We start from the raw sequence: 22,494 nt of genomic DNA, 5'->3' as shown, positions 1-22,494 counted from the left end.
CATGACTACTAACTTTACAGAAATCAAAAGATGGTAAGAGCGTTCCATGAATTGCTGTACACCAACAAGCTGAAACAGGAGTTTGAAACTTCAGGCCCGAGCTTATGGGTTTCCACATGTCAGGTCTGGCCACTTGCCCCTATGTGCCAAATAAAGAGACATTGGTGAAATACAGGGAAAGGTTTATTACATGGCAAGTGCATGTCATGGGAAGACAGCATTTCAGTTCATCTTTAGGGTACAGACATGCGCTATAGGTTTAAATAGACAAAGAATTGGGGGCAGGGGGAGAAAGGTATGCATAATTATTAAACAGTCCTGGTCACAGGTGTGTTCCAGAGAAGTTGTTATCTCTTTCACCACTGGTTAGAAATAAGAAATAAGTCATTCTTGCCAATGGGTAGTCTGTCCAGCAGTCTCGCTGTTTCTTAGGGGTAGTTTCAGTCCCTTGTCATAAAGATGCTATCAATCTGTCTTATCCTTCCTGGAACCCAAGATGATTACAAAATGGCTACAGAGAGAATGGCTTAAAGCAAAGACACAGATACATAATGAAGGCTGGGGAGCCTCGCATTTATCCTGCCTTCAGTTAATTTGTGGGCCCAAGTAATTAGTTCATGGTTCTCAGCAAAAGCAGTTTTTAAGCACCTGTTACAAAAGTCAGAAAATATGGATGATGTGGACAAAGTCTTAGAAACACCAAACCTCCCAATACGGTCACAAAAAATTGCAAAGTTTGAGTAGATTCAAACCAGTAAGGGTAATTCTGCCTTCAGGACAAAACTCAAATTCTATAACAGCCCATGGGGGCTGAGGGATCTGGCTCTGCCCCCTCTCTATCTTCTTCGAGTTTCAATTTCCCCCTGACTTCCCATTTCAGCCACTCACCTTCCATTCCCTCCCTCAAATAGCCCAGTACCCTAACTCCAGTATCTTGAAACTGTCCTCTCTGCCTGAGAGATCTGTCCTTGGCTGTTGAATTCACTCCTTTCCTCTAATGATTCATATTCCACTTCAAATGCCACCTCCTAGGACAGGCCCTCCTTGTAGTCCCTTCTGTATAGACAACTTGAGGCAGGTTAAAAAGTAGGGAAAGAAAATCATTGGGACTCAGGTGTCATGTGGCCTTTCTTGGTGGTAGTGGCAGAGCTCTTTTCAATTGCAAATCCTTTGCTTAAAACATAAATATTGATCACATGCATAAATAAATAAATATTGATTCCATGCATGCAATTAAAATGCCTAAGAGCTAGCTTAAGTGATTGTGCCGAGCAAATTAAATCTGTCCATCACCCTAGCCCATCCCACAGGGACTGCCCAGATCCTTCTGGGTCTTTCCCAGAAGGTTTAACTGTTTAAGGTCCCATCACCCGAGAGACTACTGATGTTACACCACAACAGGAGCCCTGGGTAAATGTCTTAAGACATTATCCCCATCCTGTGGCATTATGAAATCCCATTTATTTCTGAGATCACCATATGGCAAGAATCATAGTATCCTGTGTGTGTGCATGTGGGTGGCCTGTCCAAACACCAGACCAGGTGGCTTAAACAACAATTTATTGTCTTAGAGTTCTGGAGGCTAGAAGTTTGAGATCAAGATGTCACAGGATTGGTCCCTTTTGACAGATGTGAGAGAGGATCTGTTCCAAGTCTCTCTCCTATCTTCTCATGGTATGCTGGCAATTTTTGGCATCCTTTGGCTAATGAAGCATCACTGTAGTCTCTGCCTCTGCTTTAATCCTGAGGGATATAGGAGCAGTTTTCTACTTAGACAATGTGCCTGAGACCTGCCATCAAGCACTCTGGCACACTAACACTACAGCCAAGTAAGAGCATGACTTTCTTATTGCTAAATTATGGAGGGGAGTCGGCTGTGTGGATGTGACCATGGAGGAAGGACATTCAGAAATACTCAGTGAGGAGATTCCAAATACTGTCTATGGCAAACTACATTTAGAATAAATCATTTAAAACAGCTTCTTATTTTTCAGATGCTGATACTCGAGTCTGAGATGGAAATCTCAGAGTGACCATTTTTGAGTTTTATACTATTACAGGAGAACACTGATCGTTTACTGGGCTGGGTGCTTTGATGTGAATTATTTAATTAGTCCTCAGAGAAGTCCTGTGAGATATATGATATACTCATTTTTACATATAAGAAAACTGAACTCAGAAACTGGCAAAGTAGTGGAATATTCTAGTAGTATACTTAGACATTCTGCCTTGAAATGTTTCCAATTTTTTGTATTGGAAATATGAGCTGCTGAACTTCTCAGGTGCTTGATTTGGGAAGATCCATGTATGGTAAATAGGATCTGCCACATTTGCAGATTACTTTACTCATCTGATCACAATTAGCGTTTGCAAAAACATACAGCAGCTCAAATTTGACAGACCTTTTGCCCTATACTTTTTTCTGTTTTGCCACTAGAGTTAGTTCACAAAGGTACTTGTTCCCAGCCTCTTTCTTGTGAAGCTGAATGCTGAAAAGGCAAATAGTGACTATTGATAAGGAAACAGCAAAGTCAACATAAAACAATAGAGGAACTGCAGAAGACGCCTGCAATTATTTTGCAACCAAGAAAGTTTGGGAGCCATTTTTCCTATGGGCCAGCAATCAACCTTCCACTTGGCTGAGCTGAGCATACGGAAATGAGTGGACTTCCTGCTTTCAAGGTCTTCCAAGGAAGGAGCAGGAGCCATGTTTCTAATGCCGCGACTAAGGTCATAGTCAGGTACACGCACAGTGAGAGGGCTGGGAAAGAGAGCCGTTTCTTCTTTGAGGAGGCCAGCTGAGCATCCTTAGACAGCTGCATCTGTCTGGTCCAGGGTAAGGCTGGGCAGTGCCATGATGGGTGCTAGGCCTCCTACCTGGGCTGGTACTTCTGCCCGGTCCTGTCCCACCCAATAGCCCCAACCCTTCTCGGGTTTGTTTGTAGCTTTTCTTCCTCCCCTCCCTTTCAAGGCGTTTCCCAGGACTAGTAGGGACTCAGGAGTTTCTGCGCAAACAGGTAGGCGCCTGTAATTCCAGCATTCAAGAGGCTCAGGCAGGAGGATCGCGAATTTCAGGCCAGCCTGGGCTACACACGAGACAATCTCAATAAATAAATAAAAATAGAGTCTCGGGGGAGGATATAAGGAAAGGGTGTAGGAGGGTGAATATGGTGGAAATATTAGGTACATGGAAAAGTTAGGTAAGTGGAAAAATGAGACATACTGAAACTATTCCAGGAATGGGGGGAGGGGGGGATAAAGGAGAATGACAGAGGGAGTAAATTCAAGTATAATGTATTGTAAGAACTTTTGTAAATGTCACAATGTACCCCAAGTACAACAATAAAAATTAAAAAAAAAATAAGCACACTAACACACAAAAAGTCTCACGCACACCTCTCTTTGGCAGAACATCCCTGCTCCTCTTATTCCCCCCAACCCAAAAGGGATATGTAATGTACATGGAAGCTAGAAGCAAAACAAAATCATTCCCACGATTCCACTATTCACTTAAAGACCGACGTTCGCGTCTGAGCCTCCTCCAGACCCTGCCTTGCAGCGAAATCCCCGTTCCCTTGTTTTTCTTTCCTTTCACCACGACCTCGGCCTGGAAGTGGCTGGAGGGAGGCAGGTGTAGGCAGCTGGGTCTCTCAGTTCCGTGGCACCTAGACAGCATATGGGGCAGAAATTTACGCAAACTGCTGGTATTTGGGAAGGACCAACCTTGCGGCTACCAGCGAAACACTACAACTCCGAAAGACCGGGAAGACCACGCCCCCTCCCCATCCCAGGTGAGTGGTCGCGCGCATGCGCAGGGACGGCGGCTCAGTCCCGTGGCGTCATCAGGAGGCGCGGGCCTTGTTCTGATGACAGTGCCGCTGAACTGTAGGTGAGGTGCGGATGGCGCGACGCCGGCTGCGTGAGCAGCTGCGTGCGCATCCTGTGCAGGGCGGCTGCTGCAGGGGCGTGAGTCTTCCCGGCGCGGTGGCACTCAAGGCGAGCCGGCGTCCGCTTCGAACCAGTCTGCCAGAGCGCGTTTTCGCCAAGGGGCTCTTCCTGGGCAAAATCGAGCAAGTACGGCGAGCCCGGCGACCCTTCTCACTGGCTCCCGTCTCTCGTCCTTAACAGGCAAGAGGTCCAGTTTTTCGGAGTCCCCAAACCTGTCCGAAAAACACCCATGCTGGGCGGAGTGTCCTAAAACTCCAGATTCCCGAGTCCCACGGGGCCTGCTCTGGGAAAGCGTGGGCCTTTTCGAGCAAGGGGCTCAGGAAAATGCGGTGTGACAGTATCGCAGTTATTTCATTTGTTTTTGCGACAGGGTCTCGCCACGTAGCCCAGGCTGGCCTTGAACTCTCCATCCTCCTGCCTCAGCTCCCTAGTGGAGTGGTGGGATTACAGGAGTGCATCTCCATACCTAGTTCGCAGCTATTTCTTGTTAGGGCAGTTTGGGGAATCCAAATCAAGGCGATTCGAGGTTAGCCTGGGCAAATAGTTTCCGAGACCTCATCTCCAAAATAACGAGAGCTTGAGGTGTGGCCCAAGTGGTACGGTACCTGCTTTGCAAGCATGAAACCCTGAGTTTAAACCTCAGTCCTAGATAAATACATAAATAATTTTAAAATTTAAAAGTAACAACTTAAGGCAACCTGCTATACTGATCTCACACGTTCCCCAGGTTCCAGGCTCAGTGAACGGTGAGTAAGTCCCAGGGAGAGCAGCGACTCTTATTGCAGATACCCACTCAAGGGAGCTTAGATGGATTGATAATAGGTATCTATGTTTAAAATTACAGCAATGGGAACACCCTAAACCCTCATCAATGGAAAGACATTCTGTGGTTCCTTCTTTCTCACACATAAAGATACAGTTCAAAAGAGCATAGGTCACTCTAGTTTGGGACTTGTTAAATTTGATTTAGATCAATATTACATTAGCTTGACTAAGTATAATGGATTTTTTATGTATCCGTTTGCGTTGTGGTGTCAACATATTTGGCCAATCATTTTCTGGATTGTTCTTGAGTGAGATTTACATTTAAGTTGGTGAAGGTTGAATAAAATACATTGCAATCCATAACATGGGCAGAATTTACCCAGTCCATTGAATGCTTGAGTAGAACAAAAGACTGACCTGCAGATTTTGGACTTGCTAGGGGGCCAGTTCCTTAATATAAATCTCTGTCTCTCTGTGTCTCCCTATCTCTCTCTCTCTCTCTCTTTCTCTCTCTTTCCTACGTATATACACACATTTATGTATGTATCTTACTAGTTCTGTTTCTCTAGAGAACCCCAACGAATGCATCAGGTTACATGGACAGAATCACTGAGTTCTTGTGGCCTTGACTGCTGTATATCCTTATGTATGACATAGCCCAAGACCATGTGGGCAGCAAGAGGGGCATGTGAAATTGTTTGAAACACAGTTGTTCCTGCCTGTGTGTTTGAGGGGGGGGAGTTGGGGTGTCAGGAGCTACTGATGGTGTTATATACAGACTAGTTCTGGATTGGCCACACTCACATGACTTTTCCTATTTTTATAGCATGTGGACAGGGATGATAGGCCCCATGGAAGATCAGACTTTAGCAGCTGTTGCCCGACTCAGGTCTGATTTGTGCTGGGCCTCGTGAACCAGGAAGACAATCATTACATTCTCCATTTTTTCAGTCCAAGGTGCCCTCCCCAGAACTGGGGCTGTTCTCACTACCCCCTCCCCCCACAAAAAACCTGATATGTCCCATTGTAGTACCTATAACTTCATCTTTCCTGCAATCTACAACATACCCCAATTTTTTTCCAGAAGGGTCAAATGTGAGAGTAACAAGTCTACTTTTACAACATTTAGAGACCCAGGACACTGGCTATGTGGGCCAATGCAGGAAGATTCAGAAGCATTGCACCCAGTCAAGTGGTTGATGTCTTCGTATCTAGGGCCATCTGAATCCAACAAGAACACCAGAATTAAGTTGGGATGCCCCAGATCCCTTCCTGGTTGGCCTACCACTTGGTAGGTGTACATACCAACCTGGCCTGGTGTTGGTTTCAGGGGAGAGAAGGAAGCATCAGGAATGGCCAAGGGTAGAGTACCAAACTTTCAAGACATTTTTATATAGCTCTCCCCCTTGATCAGTAAATGTCTTGGTTATTACTCATAAGGTGACCCAAGAGGAAATGATCCCTTTCTGAATGGCTGTGACTACTTTTGTCTGCTCAGGCTGGATAGCAAAGTACCAAAGACAGGGTGGCTCAGAAAAAAGACCTTCATTTTTCTCACAGTTCAGGAGGCTGGAAAACTCTCTGGCGACTTTTCCTCTTATGAGGACATCAGTCTTATCAGTTCAGGGCTCACCTTATGCCTCATTTAACCTTAATTACCTACCTGGAGGCCTATCTCAAAATGCTGTCCTTGCAACATATGAATTTGGGAGGACACAATTCAGTCCATAACAGTGACACCATAGGGTATGTGGCCTGGGAGGAGATGAAGGGAACAAAGTTGGAAGTTTTTCTGAGTTGTGTTTTGAGAGGCTGTTCCAATGCTCCATAATACCAAGTGCCTCTATGTTGTGAAAGGTCTGTCAAATACCTTGATGGAGGGCCCTTTGTTGGGTGGCTGCTGCAAAAGGCACACTATATACTATAGTCAGTTTGGAAAGCTGAAAATAAGACATAGTTAAAAGTATGGCCAGAGTTGGTTGGCTGCAATATTCCCAGTGCCCAGGATAGAGCTTTGCCCATCATGGTCATTTAATAAGTGAATGGGTATTGGGTTTCTTTGCCTCTCCTATACATAGCACTTTTTTCTTGAATTCTCGCTAGTTCTTTTGTTTCCATTTCACTTTGCTGGGTTTGTGCCATTCACACTCTCTTTTTCCTTACAATATTTTCAGCAGAGTTATTTCTGCCTTGGGCTAATTTCCATCTTCTGTTTCTTTTTCTGCTTTTTTTTTTCCCCCTGAGCTCATGTCGTACCTCCTGATATCTTACCATTCTTTCCCCTGCTCACTTTATGCTCTTCTTAGAGGTAGTCATTTCATGAGGCTTTTTAAATGCTTGGCAGTTGCTTGGTTACAACTTTTATCTGCTCTGTGGCAGCATTTTCCTGGTGAGTATTCTGTACCTGCCATTTGTTTTTCCTATGCCTTTTTTGTGTTTGTGGAGATCTTGGTGGCTTCCTTTTTGATGACTCATCTTTGAATGACTGAAGTTTTCCTTGGACCGCTAGCTCTTTGCTGGAGCATCCTGTGGAGAGAGTCAGGATAGTGTTCCCAGGTAGTTGGAATTTTCCTTATTGACCCAGGGTTTTAGATGTGAGCCTTGTCAGCCCTTACTCCTCAACTGAAGCACAGCTGGGTACAGTTAGCACCTCAGAAATGTTGGCAAGATTAGTCCATTTTCTGCTGCTATAACAGATGCCCAAGACCAGGTACTTTATAAAGAACAGATACAATTCTGGAACCTGGAAAGCCCAAGATTAAGGGACCAGCTTATGGTTAGTGTTGTATTATCCCATTGCAGAGGCATCATGTGATGAGAAAGTGTGCATGTGTGAGACAAAGTTTGTTCTTATAAAAAACCCACTCCTAGCACAACAGACCCACTCCCACAATAACTGCATTGATCCATCCACAAGGGTGGAGTTCACGTCCTACTCACGTTTCAAAGTCCCCACTTATGGAGAGGCATCAGTCACTGGTCTGACTAACTCCATTTTGTCCCTCTCTGGCTCTGTTTTTGCTTCTGTAACTTTCTACTGCTGAGTCACTCTGTTCTGCAGTTACCTTAGAATCTAGGTATGACAGGACTGATTGATAAACATCTTTATCATAAAGGACTGAAACAAGTGAGAGCAGGAGCAATCATCTCATGGGAACAAGGTTGCTCCCCCAAGTGATGACAGTGATAACTTCACCAGAACCCCTTGAAGAATCTGAACTGAGAGAATAATGATGGATCAAGCTTTCCTTTTTGCTTGTACTTTTCACTTATTCTTAAAGTAACTGGCAATCACAGAGCCACCCCTGGCCATTCTCTGCCAGCTGCACCTGGGCTCTGTACCTAAGTTTGGCCTGGAAACTTTGAAGACCCAGGTAAGAGTCCAAATGGTTGAACATCTTAAGCAATGAAGAATTTAGTGCAGAGGGCCAAAGGAGGAAGTGAGTATCTAGATTCTGTATAGATTTCTATAGCTCAAGGTGGCTCTGTTGTAATCATCTTTGGGCTCCCATTCAGATTCAAATTCAGGACTGGGGTGTAGCTCAGTGGTAAAGTGCTTGTCTGGCATGTGTGATACCTTGGGTTTAATCCACAACACTATAAAATAATAATCTGAGGAAAGAACTAAGTTATATCAGCTGCTAAGTGCTAATATCAACTATTTCATTTTGCTTTTGTAGAACTAGGTATTATAGTGCTGGGCCTGACCTCCCTTAAGAACATTTGGGCAGTTTCACTGACTCAGAGTGAAGATCAAAGGAATCTAATGATAGCAACAGCCAAGTGTGACTCAGTAACCCTGGGTCCTTTACCATGGGGAATAAACATTCAACCTCTTCACCAAACATTTCAATTTAAAATATGATATATCTCTAGAAATGCCTACTTCCTGATATCCCTTTGTATTATATATTGTCCTGCCCTTGAGTTTTCATTTAGCCACTGAAAAGGTTTGATTTCAATTCAAGGAACCCATCCCTATTGCTCCTTGCTTGAGTTCTGGACGATGCTCCAGTAAAATGCTTTCTGAAGCCTGCCTAAAACTAGCTCGGCTGTCTAAGAGGAATTAAGCTGGGGAGAATTTGGAGAGGATTCAATAATTTTGTAAGAGGATTAGGAACTAGACCTAAATGAAGAAAGAGAATACTTGGAGGAAAAAAAGGTGTTTAGCTACACAGAGAAACTAAAACCTGAAGCGATTACCTTTGAGATTTTGTTCAGGAAATGAATATTAACTACCTGCCATGTGTCAAAGATGTGTTTATTGTTAAAGATTTCCAAAAGAGATAAGACACAGGCCTCACCTTAGGAGATCATTGAGCAATGGTGAAAGAGTTTGAATGCTTCAGGGGAATTGTCAAGAACTAAGATCAACAATATATTTAATTGCATTTTTAAATGATTTTTTAAATGAATATTTATTTGGTTGGTGGTGTAGTTTCATGATAAAGCACTTGCTGGGTTCAGTACCCAGTATTAGAAAAATAAAAATTATGCTTATTGAAGACAATTTGGAAAATCAAGAAGAAATTAAAAATCATCTCTCATCCTGCCACTAAAATTAACTCTTTTATTTTTTTCCTAAGTCTCTAAGGTTATAATCATAAACACTGTTTTTGAAGGTTTGTTCTTAGCTAAAGAATAGGAGAAGCTGGGAGGCAGACAGAGGTCACATATTAGCTGCTTTCATAAAAACTAACAATGATTTAATGTGTCCATGTGCCAGGGACTAAAGTAGACTCATTTAATGTTTGCATCCTATGGAGTAGATACCATGATCATTCCCATTTTACAGATGTAGAAACAAGAGACTTTGAGAAGTTAATCTGCTAAGTCTCATAGCTAGAGAGTGGCAGAGGTTGTACCCACTCAGGATGTATCTTATTCCCAAACTGTCAGCCAGCCTAGGGATGAGAACCACCAGCAAACTTTGTCATTGCAGGCAATTCTGAATACTGCCCAGTACCATCACTCAGATTTGGCGTTCAGGAGCCTGTCTGATACCTATGGAGACACAAGAGCTGAGTGAGCTGAATCCTAAACAAACAACAAAGCCCCACCACACTTTGGTCTCTTTGGTAATTCTAATAGAATCAAAGGTGAGAAAGCAATGGAGGGACCACATATGTGCCTCTAATGTAGTGTTGCCACCTAGTGGAAATGATGGTATAGGAACACTGTCCGTCATGACCTGCCAGAGACACTTGTGATGGGCAAGAATATTTGGAGAGAAATTTGCAAGAGTTGGAAGTTTTGCATTAGCAGGTGAGAACGTGAGTTATTGCTTCTTCTGTGACCCCCTACTTCTCTTATTCTCCGATACTATTTTCAGTGGGGGAGGGGATGCTAAGGATTGAATCCAGGGCCTTGCCCATGATAGACACTCTACTTACTTAACCATACCTGTAGTCTTCCTGTGCTTTTTTATTTATTTTTGAAGAGGGGCTTTAATTATGTAGCCCAGGTTTCCTCAGCCTCCTGAGTGTTGGAATTGCAGGTGTATGCCACCTTGCTCTTGTCCTCCTATATTCTTAAATACATGTTATCTTCTATGCTTTATTATAATGAAATTATCTCACATGTTCACATACCTTAAATATGTAGTAGATGACAACTAAATGATACATTTGGTCATTTGGGGGAGTTATTTGCCATCTAAAAATCTACAACACAATACAGAGTAAATGATCAAAAAGTGCTGTCTGTTAGATTTGTGCATTTCACCCTTTACCTGGGATGAGAGGACCTGAATTCTCTCAGGACAAATGACAGAAAAAGTATTTTCCTACCCATATTGACAACTTGACTCAACCCTCTTACTATCCTCTTTCATAGCACAAAAGGAGTGTCATTGTTTTACAGCTGCAGTAATGTGATTTTAAAACATTTAAAATAAAAAGATGTGTGTCAGACAAATGGAAATTCTAACAATAAATATTTCACAAGTTAGCTGGGCATGGTGGTGGTGCACAACTATAATCCTAGCATTGGAGAGGCTGAGGCAGGAAGATGGCAAGTTTGAAGCCAGCCTTGGTTACATAGCAAGTTCTAGGCAAGCCTGGGCTACATAATGAGATCCTGCTGGGGAAAAAAATGATATCGCAGTCTGGATCTTCTGTGAAAGCTAGATAAAAATCCTGTTCAGGGTGTTGGTGGTTTTTGATGAATGCAGTAGGACACAAAGATCAGGTATAGACTTTGAAGAATCTATATCTCTACTGAAGTATTAAGCAAGATTGAGTGTGTCTGAAAATATATCTATTCTTCTGGGGACAGGGCCAGAGATTTCATCAGCTTCTGAAAATGTCTTCTTACCCAAAGAGATGGTTCAAAGCCATTGACAGAAGCCCTTCAGAAGATCCTTCAAATTAGGAAGTTTTTTCTTTGGTAGGTGTTGGTTTTTTAGATAGGTGTGGTTATGCAACCCAAGCTGGCCTGGAACTTGTGATTTTCCTGCCTCAGCCTCCTGAGAGCTGGAATTACAGCTATGTACCACCACACCCAGCTGTAATCGTGGGGTTGTCTAATGTTAATCAATATCACATGCATCATTAATATCTATTACTATTAAAATAATTAGCTTATAACCTGATTTGAAAGGACTAATTTTTTATAATCCTATAAGTAATAATATGGATAAATCACAGGTAAAAGTTGAGCAAAAGAAGTCAGACAAAAGGATTCAGAGTGTGATTCCATTTACATGGAGCTCAAGGGCAAGCACTAATCTATGGTGATAGAAGACAAAATAGTGGTTGCCCTTTGAAGGTGGAGGGGGTTGAAGAGAATTGACTGGAAGGAGCATAAGGGAGCCTCAAATTGGAAATTTCTATGTCTTCCTCAGAATGGTGGTTAACACAGGTGTATACATAAAAATATATTCACCTGAATACTGAAGTTTTTGCACTTTATAATGTATTAATCATGAGGAAACCTCAAAATAACATCTGGAATCCATCAGTGGGTATTAACTTCCACACCCTGGAAGTGTCAAGTGTAGTTTGCTTAGTGTTTGTTTCCTTTTAGCTGGCACTGCCCTGCCCAAAGTCCTCTGCCCAGGGAAGCTACCAGATAATGTTCTGGTTGGAGATGGGTGTCAGGTCCACTGTCCCAGGACTGCCAGGACCTGAGATGAAGCCAGCCACATACCCTCTACTGACAGTCTGGCTGCAAATTTGGGAGTAAGGAGAAAGGGCAAAAAGTAGCACAAGTACTAACTAGGAGCTTGTGACCATTCAGGCCACAAAGACACCCAGGAAAGGAGCATGGGGGTGCGGCTTGCTGCTCTTGACAGCTTTCTGCTCCAGGTCTTGTCCAGATGTAGTCTTATAGCATCTGCTCATACCTACCCTCTGATTTATTTATTTATTTTTTGCAACCAAGTACCTAGCTCAGCCACCTTTTCTAGGTGAAGATAAACTACATATCAGTCAGGAGCTGACGGGAAACAGGTGAACACAAACAAGGTAACTCAGACTGTAATGAAATGATTTAAAGTTTGGAACAGGTTTAGGGCATTGTTCTCCTCCACCTGGACCTCACTCAGGTGTCCCCCTTTCTACAAGTCTGTGTTCCACCCTTTCGGACTCCATCCCAGTCCAGGGCCTCCCTTCTTTTGTTCCTCTGGGGGTGGGCATGTGGGCCATGCCAGAGTTTCTCAGTCCTGGCTGCAATAAACTCACCTGGGGACTTTAAAATGCTTAGTTAACTGGGCTCTGCTCCATAATGTCTGATTTAATATATCTCGGTTGGGGCTGGGAAGTGGTGCTGTTGAAAAGCTCTCAGGTGAGAGCTCAGTGGACTCAGGACAATTCATTCAGACCCTCTGGGGTGTAGGAGGTAGCCTTGGTACTTTTTCAAATCCTCCCCAGGGCAGCTGTAGCAGACAAACTATTTTTCTCAGAACTTATTGTTTTGGTATAAACTTGGGACCCTATTGTCCTCACATATTCCTTTTGCTTTTCAACATGAATTTCAGAAGTAAAATAATTACATTAAAAAAAAAACTGAATATCTTCACCCTAACAACTACTTGAGGTACTGTCAGTATCTCCCACCAGAAGAGAGTTAACAACAGGAAATAAGAGAAGCAACACCTATGTTTTATAATAGCACTATTCACAAGTGCCAGTGTGCCTTCATAGATGAAGAGATAAGAAAACACAGTATAGTGTACAATGAAATGTTATTCATCCTTTAAAAATAAAGAAATCCTGTGCTACCCCTGATGAGTCTTGAGGACATTATGCCAAATGAAATAAGCCAGTCACAAAAAGACAGTTTTTGAATGTTTCCACCTATAGGAGGAACCTATAAAATAGTCAAGTTCATAGAAAAAGAGTAGAAAGATTGGCTGCCAAGGGCTAAGGAAAGGGGGAATGGGGAGCTGCTGTTTAATGGTCATAGAATTTCCATTTTGTAAGATGAAAGAGCTCTGGAGATGTAGGATGATAATGGTTGCATAACAACACAAATGCACTTAGCACTGTTGAACTGACTACATTTTAAAAAATGGTTAAGATGGTAATTTTGTTGAAAATTTAAAAAGGGTTAAGAGCTGGAGGAGAGGCTTAAGTGGTAGAGCACTTGCCTAGCACGTGTGAGGCCCTGGATTCAATCCCCAGTACTACCAAAAATACTTAGCTAGATAAAAAAGGTTAAGAGGCTGGGGGCAGCTCAGTGGTAGAACACATATGCACAGACCCTGGATTCTAGCCCTAGCACCAAAAATTAAAACATTAAAATTTTAAAAGGCAAATTTTATGTGTATTTTGCCAGGACCAAAAAATATTTTAGCAACAATATTTCAAAAGTTCAAATTGTATCTTCCTACACAATTTTGAGTAGGAAACCTCCCACCCCTCTTACTGCATGTCTTTCTTCTGCTGATCTCCTGGAGTTTGCTCTAGATAAGAAGCCAGTTTTCCCTTTCTTTTTAACCAAGACTGGTGAGAAAGTGCAGCTGGGCCTCAGAAAATGCAAAACAACTTTCCAAGTTTCTGTTAATTCTTCGTGTGTTAGTGAGAGTCCATGTTTGAAGGGTGACAAGAGCATCATTGCTCATGGACAGGAAGATCTGGAGTAGGGGCAGGCAGCAGAGGAAGAGCAAAGCACATCGAAAACTCTGAATGCCAAGTTGGAGGGAAGAGGATTTTTTTCCAATTATGTGGGAAGAAGAACATTTTCTTTTTTATGGGTAAGAATTTTTTTCCCCAATGATGCTGCTTTAGGAAAATATTCCTCTTCTCTGACACGGATTCTACTGGACTGTCTCTCGCCTTGTCTATCCATGTGAGCTGTATGTGCAGGCTTCTGCCCAAGAATGACTCTCAGGGAGCTGGAAGATTGCAGGGAAGAGGAGGGGCCGTGACTTCACTTTTTCCTGTGTGAGACAGCTGTAAGTACCCAGTTTTGGGGTGCTGAGGCCCACCTTGGACTCCTTTGTTGGGGTTCCTTTGTGACATGATTCTAGACTAAACTTGCACGTGGGAAGGGATTGCCATGCTTCACTATGCTGTTCAAGGTAGAGGGACAGATATCAGGATAAGACCAGCCTATTAGAGAAGACTTGGCACTTCCCTAACGACTTGTGGAATTGAAGAGAAGGGTTACATTTGAGAAACCCAAAACAAGGCTAAAAGCTGGTTATGCTCATTAGAGAACCCTTATCAAATGTTTGACATTTTTAGTTCCTTTGATTCTAGAAATCATATTTAGCATTCAATTTATTTTTTAATTTTATTTTTGAACTATCATACATTTATAATAACAGCATTTAATTTAAAAGTAACTTTCTCTACTGGAGAAATAAACGAAGACCAAGCAAATAAGATGAAGCCAAAAGCTATTTATTGAGAGTCTGGTGTACCAAGGAAGTCAGACATCATCACTTGCCTTCTGGCAGAGACTCAAAAGCAGGCAGAGTGGGAAAACTATAATGGAAAAAAGGGTGCTGACTGGAAGGTGTCAGAAATTTTAGGTGCGCTAACTAACTAGAAGAAGGGCGTCCTATGCAATTTTTGTTTACCTGGGAATGTATTCATTTAGCTTAACTTTTGAAAGATACTTTTTTTTTTTGAGACAGCATCTCTTTAAATATCCCAGACTGGCCTTGAACTAAACTCTTTTGCCCAGGCTGGCTTCAAACTCAGAATCGTCCTGCCTCAGCCTCCCAAGCACTGGAATTTGAAAGATAGTTTTGCATAACATAAGTTTTTTGGTTGACAATATTTTCCTTAAACACCCTGACAGTATCGTCTCACCACCTCCTGGCCTCCATGGCTCCTGGTGAGGTTTCACCTGTAAACCTGATTTGATTTCTCTTGTGAGTTACACTTGTCTGGCTAGTTTCTAGATTTTGTCTTTCAACATTATTATGTTGATGTGTGTGGTATATGCATCTGTTTGTGTTTGTCTTGGAGTTCATTTAATTTCTTGCATTTACTAAATCCAAAATATTAATGAATAAATTAATGTCTGTCACCAGTTTCAGAAAGCTTTCTGCCATTACTTTTAAGTAATTTTTCCATTCCTTTCCCTCTGCTTCTTATCATATTACATGTATGTTGGTGTGTTCAATGGTGCCACATTTCTCTGAGACTCTGTTGATTTTTCTTCCATCTTTTTTCTCCCTGTTCTTCAACTTGTACAATATTTATCAATTTGCTGACTCTTCCTACTGTGAGTTCAAATCTACTGTTGAGCTTCTCAGTGAAGTTTTCATTTCAGTTCTTGTACTTCTCAGTGTTAAAAGATATTTAGTATTAGTTAGTCCACCTCCACAATCTATGTAAATTCCATAATATCACCTCTTGTACATCTTTTTTCATTTCTTTTTGTTTTTCAATGCTGAATACCAAACTCAGGGCCTTATGCAAGCTAAGCAGGGGTTCTACCATAGAGCAATGTCTCCAGCCCCTCTGATGTCTTGTGAGCTCCATAATGGTTATGATGTTCTAGAGTGTCAGTTTAAATCACAATAATAAAATTCTAAATTGACTTCAAGACCTTTGGCTAATTGAATTATCTAATAAATTACTAGCCATTATTAATATCAGTGATTGACAACAATTAAAGTTATATTGATTTATAGTTAAATATATTTATATATTAATTTATACCTATAACACAATATAGTTATAATCTATTATATAATAATTAAAAGATATATCAGATATTAATTATACAGTTATAATTACTAATTCTAATTAGTATTACTAATATAAATTATTATTGGGTTATTAATAAATAAACTTTGGGTGCCCAGGTGATTTCTTAGTAAATCAAAATTCCAAAAGGTAGAGAATACAAAAATAAATAAGCATGCTTTTAATAGTTATAGTTAGCTTTCTCATATCTGTGACAGAATGCTAGATATAAGCATATCTACTGGGATATCATACTGTGTAAATACCATAACCAAACTGTAGGCCCCCAATCATTAGCTACTGTTGCTGAAATTTACAAAAGCCTCAAAAGAATTATAGGCATGTCAGGGATAAGAGGTATTAAGCTATTCCCCTGGTTAGGTCTGGGCCAACTAGGAAACTGGATACAAAGTGGGTCTCAAATATCTTTTCAAAATTATATTTATAATCATTCTTACTTTTTTTTTCATGTGATGCTGGGAATCCAACCCACACCCTTGCACATGGCAGGCAAGCATGCTATCACTGAGCTGCATTCTAGCCCATGTCCTCTCCCTTCTTGATGTCCTCCATCATCTACTTAAATGTAACTGAGCTGTTATCTCAAACTAGTACCCACATCAACAGACAGCAAAAGTTTCCATGGGCCACCTGAATCTTCTTGGATGTGAGTTTGACCACAAGAAGGGAGTGAGGAATTATGATGAAAGAAATAAGAAGTATCTTAACTAAGATATAAATAGTAAAGAAAGACATCAGCAGCCAATAATAAAGATGAACATATGACCTACCTACCCCACAGCTAAAATCACACAGTTTCCTGGAAGTACACAACTGAAATGGCCTTCCCTGATAATAACACAGTCTTTGTAGGTTCAAACTACTACACTGGTTTTCAGTCTATTGACACACCCAAAGGCAAAACATCTCATTCCACTGAATGAGGTTTTTCCTTTTGTAAATCACTTTGCTTATTTTGCAGACTATATATGACTGATTCCCTCCATATATGAGTAAATGTCAACTATACTTAAGTCTCTGAGGTATTCTTCAACAAAGGTGACACCAACATTAAAAGATGAGAAAGGCAGGGAGGTTAATCTAGAATGGGGTAAATATTTGGATCATGCACAGTTTGTGTTACCTGTAGGATGCACAAGAGATGGAGGCTGGAGCAGAAATGAGGATTACAGAAGTTTTAAAAGTATATTACCTGGGGACACACAATATAAAAAGATGAATCACCAAGAAGCCGTCTGTCTACCACACAATCTGAGAGTTGTCTGAAGAAGAGGAGCCATTGAAGAACACTGATAAGAGCTATCAGAGAAATGGAAGAAAGCCTCCTCATAGGGATGTCACAGCACACGAGAGGAGAGTTTCCAGAAGGAACTGAGCCATAGTATGAAATGCAATGAGGAATGAAAGACTTAACTTTTTCAAATCAAATCTAAAGTGCCATTGATTGATTTGAAGGCATCCCAATTTCAGAAATGAATAAAACATATGTCTTGGGGTTGATCAGCTACATTGGAACATGGCTGGGGATGGAAATTATGAAGTCATTGGTAACCTTGAACTAGCAGGCTGTGGTTAGCACAGGGAGGTATGGAAGTAGGGATGATGTGAAGTCCACTGCAGCAAGAAACTTTTGGTGATAGGAAGATGTAATGAAGTTTCAGATGAGGCAGAACTTAGGGAGATTTTTGTGTGAAGATGACTTCACTATTTGAAGGCTAAGGAGAAGAAACTGATGGAAAGGTAGAGATTAAAGGTATGCATGAGGCAGTGTAAGATAAATTAGTGGAGAAGGCCATAGCAGTGGAGTCATGGCTGAGTTTGAATAGTAACTTTTCTCCTTATTAATTTTGTGACATTGACCATCTCAATTATCCTTTGAAGCCTTGGTCTCATTTCCCCCACCTTGTATTATAGTATTGAGTAAGATTACTCATATAAAATGCTTGGCATAGTAACAAGGATGTAGTAAATGTTCAGTGAATAGGGTCTACTATTACGAGACTAATAGAGCATAATAGATTAGCTGAGTCTAGGTGGGAAAGAATAGGCTCAAACTTGTAAGTGGAGGAATTAGCCTGAAAAAGGAAGAGGAAACCCTCTGTGATAGTTTTAAATAATGTCCACAAATTCTTTGACACCACTTTGTCCCAAAGATACAGCCTAATTACCCTCATCCTGAGTTCAGATGATACTGACTCACTTTCAACTAATAGAATGTGGAAGAAGTGATGTGGCACGTTAAAGAGTAAGTTACAAAAGACATTGCAGCTTATTGCATACTGTTCTCTTTGATCACTCAGTTTGGGGAAAGCCACGTGACATGAGAACATGCAACCAATCTGGTAGGACCCAGATGATGAGGGACTGAGACCTCCTGCTACAGCTATATGAGTGAGCCATCTTGGAAATTAATCCTCAAGCTGTCAAATCACAGTAGGCCCAGCTGATACCTTGTGTGTGACCTCATGAAAGATTCTGAGCCAGAACCACCTAGCTAAATGTCTTCCAAATTCCAGACACATGGGATTGTGATGTAGTAAATGTTTGCTCTTTTTATTTGGGACTAATTTGTTACATAGCAATAGTTCTCTGAGGTGGAAGGAAATCAGAGAAGGACAAGTAAAGATGTGTGATATGAAAAGACAAGGGAGCATGCATAATGGCATTTTCTCTATAAATTTAAATGTGAAGTTTATTACCTGCTCACAGTAAGGTGACTTGGTAAGACTGCAAGGGTTTGGAAAATAGGAAAGGAATTGACAAAGAACACAGATAAGGATTGATGGTCTTCTTTTAAGCCTACCCTTTATGCCACACCCAACCACAGAAATCCAGTCCCTAATAGAACTGGCTCAGATTCCATGTAATGAGCCTTGGTCCCAAGTGTGAAATTCAGAGACAAAACAGCCTGTCCTGAGCCAATCTGGAGGTGGCTGAGGGAATGAAGTTGAAATAAGGACTCTCATGGAGACAAGAGATGATAGGTTCTTATGCCTTCAATTCATAAAATCTATTACCCACTAAGAGTTCTCTCCTTCCTTGTCGACCATTTATGAAATGTGCCTGTCCTTTATCCCCTGATCAAAAGGAAAACCCCCACTACATGCAAGGTAATGCCAAATGTGTCTAAGGATAAACCGACCATTGATTTATATTGTACATGGGAAAATCTTTTTTTGGAGGGAGGGAATCTTAAACTACAAAAAAGAAATTTCCTAAAAATAACATCCTCAGGACTAACAAAAATCATGGAACTCAGATCACTCCAACAAACCCCAAAATACCTTCTTTTCTCTGTTGGCAGCAGACTGAATTTTCTGCGATCAGTGTTGTCGCACTTTCCTTAAACGCCCTTTCCTTACAATTAAAGTTTTTGACTGAGGGCTCCTGGTCTCATTTTTTATTTCTATATAAACTGGAACCAACTTTCCTTCCATGCAATGTCATTCTGGCAACTTGTGAGATGAACACAATAGGCAAGATCCATTGAGCCCAGGACCTCCAGACATGACCTGTGCCAGTGGCTGGGCATCTGCCTGGGTCTTCCCTTCTCTAGAGTGATGGAGACCTGTGTGTTATTTCCTGTGCACCCCACCACCCCCACCATTGTTTCTTCCCACTCTGTAGGTGAAAGTTCCCCTTCTTCCCCTATCTTCTTGCTCCTACATTTTCCTCTTTACTTCCCCACCACATTGCCTCTCCTTCTGACTCTTCCATTTTCCCAAACCAAAGGTCATGAAGTTGGTCCACCTGAATTTCCATGACTCCCCTTCTAATGTGACTAGGGAACTCTTCACATGGTGTAGATACAAGTGACAGTCAGTAGGAAGGTAATGCTGTCTCTGAGAGCCTGGTGAATTTCTGGGTTGTAATGCATAGGAACTTGAAGGTTCTTCTTAAGATACTATCCTTCTGTCTCCTAGCCCCTCCTACCATTCAAGTCATGGCACAGGACTTTGTGTCCATTCCATTTTGGGTATCAAATATCCTGTGCAGTGATGTCTTGATAGCCACACCTCATAAGTTAGGGGCACAAGAGGATTTCTATAGGACCTGCTATCCTGGGTTGAAAATCACAGGCAAGAGGTGATTAATGAGTGATGTGAAAGGGTTTGAGTTCTCTGCATTTGAAAAGGATTGTTTTAGTCCGCTAGCTGAGTGTGGTATGGTTTGTTTTTCTTCTTTCTCCTTCCCCTTTCTTTTTTTCCACTTTGGCTCTTACCTGTTTTACAACCCTTTTAGACAAACCTATTTTTGCATGCTCTATACTTTAAAGAAAGAAATCCCTTGATCTCTTTCTGTGACAATCCAGCCAACTCTTTCTGAAGCTGGGTCATTCTCTTATATGTGGCATTGCCTCTGCACTGGCATTGCCTCTGGAACACCATCTCTATGTCACATTTCTCTACCTTCAGTCTTTTCCTAAAACACCTCCTTTGTTGTTCTAACTTTGTTTATAAGTTGGATTGTGGCTTGAGTCTTGATTGGAACTAGCATAAAAATTGTTATCTGTTAGATTTATTTCAAGCTAGAGAACCTAAGAAGCCAGCCCTGAACTCTTTTATAGGACCTGGCTCTGGGCCAAAACTGGGAACCAACTAATGGAGTTTTCCCTTTAAGGGAGGTACCTAATGTAGAGGGAGGTCTTGCTAAGGCATATTTCCCCTTCTCTGTGTCAGATTTAGGAATATGTAAGGAGAAAACTGGCCAGCTGTTAGAAAATTTTGATAAATTCCAGGATGAATTTTTCCTCCTCCCTAACCTGGCAGGATGTTAACAACAGTTTTGGCTCATTGTTGTACAACAGATGAAAACACTAGAACAATTGCTAAAGCTAAAGAGGTGGCAGAAGGGTTTGTCTTCAGTCATACAGTTCACAATGCATATAAAGTAGAAATGGAGGCTATCCCAGACAAAGACCCTAGATAGAACCACAGGGTCTATGGGTCCATAGCAAACAGATAAAACATTTTCTTACCTATATATAACCAAGTGTACAAAGAAGTGTAATTAAACCAGTAAATTATGACAGTGTTCAAAAGCTGACTCAGAAAAGAGATTAAACATCTGCTGTATTTTTTGTGGTTATTTTTTCTTTTATTATTAGTGTACATTAATTGAACAGAGGGGTTTCATTGTGCTATTTCCATAGGACATATAATATACTTTGATCAAATTCACCCCACTATCACTTTTTCTTATCCCTGCTCTGCCTGTTTTCAAACAACTTTAAAAGGTTTCACTATTCTATTTTCATACATGCATATAAAAGGCTTGGACCATATTCACTCCCTCTTTACCCTCTCCTTTTGGCCTTCCCCCTCCTATAAGTTCTCACTCCCAAACAGTCCCCAATTTACACTCATGACATTGGGGTTTTTTTAAGGTCTAGATTCTGCATATGAGAGAGATCATGTGATATTGTGATATTTATCTGTTTCAGTGTGACCAGCTGTGATCTTAAGCGGACTCACAGAAACTTTTAGAAAAACAGACAAATGTAGATCCTAACTCAGTAGAGGGGAGGGCCCTTCTGGGTGACTAATTCACTTTGTCATCCCCAGACATTAGAAGAAAATTACAAAAATTAGAACCATCAAATTCCTATAGTTAAACTGGTTAATGAGGCCTTTAAGGTATTTAATAGTAGAGACAGGACAGAAGAGGCAAACCATCCAACTAAACTTAAAAGATGTGCAGCTCAATAACCCCCAGATTGAATGGTTTACAGATGCCTTTATGGGAAAAAGGCAAGACATACAGCAGTTATTTGCCATGATACCATAGAATTAAATGCCTTCCCAACTCATACCTCTGCCCCTAAAGTGGAGCTTCTTGCCCTTATTTGTTCCCTGCAATTAAAATTTTAACCTCTATGTAGAGGTTTAATTTTCTAGTATTGTGTAATTTCTAGTAGTGCATTTCCAGTTCTGTTATCTTGAGGGAGAGAAGACTGTTAGTGGCTAAAGGTTAGGTTCTCCAATAAAATATAAAGATACAATCTTAATACTCCTGGAGGCAGTATAACTCCCTCAACAGGCAGCAGTAATTCACTACAAGGGACATCAGCAGGCTGGATCCTTAGTAAGCAAGACATAAGATTACGAAGTTTGTAGCTGACACCCAATTTCCATGGAGGATCCCACACAACTGCATAAACTTACAGCCCTACCCTCAGATCCTACTGATTTCAATGCCCAAATATTGAGGCAAGCTAACATTAGGGAAAGTTCAGAACTTACAGAAAAATACTATGTTTTGTATTAACCATGCTGTGGCTCAGGGACCACCCTCACCTGGCCTGGAAACCACCCATGGCTTTCCCCACTCGTTGATTATTGGATGGGAATCACCTGGTTCCTCTCTTCCTCTAGATTAGTAAGTTTTAAAAGTACCTGGAGGAGAGAAGCACTCTCTTCCTCTGCTTCCAGATTCCCACCATGCTCCCTTTTGTATTTCCCTTCCCTAACTTTTAATAAACTCCACTTATACCCATGTGTTCTGTCATGGATTCTTCCCTGTGGAACACAGAATTTGGAAGTCTTCTGATCACAGATTCCACCCTGGCAACACCAACACTTCTCAGAAGTACTTCCCAGTTTCTCCCAACCCA

General features: G+C 41.3%; 1 long non-coding RNA gene across 1 annotated transcript; it reads left to right on the top strand.

The window, feature by feature from the left end:
- Positions 1-3,849: 3,849 nt before the first annotated feature.
- On the top strand, positions 3,850-17,379 carry LOC141420719 (uncharacterized). Its single transcript, XR_012445264.1, has 2 exons — positions 3,850-14,110; positions 17,011-17,379. It is a non-coding gene; the product is annotated as an uncharacterized lncRNA (long non-coding RNA).
- Positions 17,380-22,494: the final 5,115 nt, after the last annotated feature.

This window comes from Castor canadensis, chromosome 2, assembly GCF_047511655.1.
Source record: "Castor canadensis chromosome 2, mCasCan1.hap1v2, whole genome shotgun sequence".
NCBI lineage: Eukaryota > Metazoa > Chordata > Mammalia > Rodentia > Castoridae > Castor > Castor canadensis.
The sequence above is the reverse complement of the archived record's forward strand: the minus strand, read 5'-3'. Positions and strand labels throughout refer to the sequence as shown.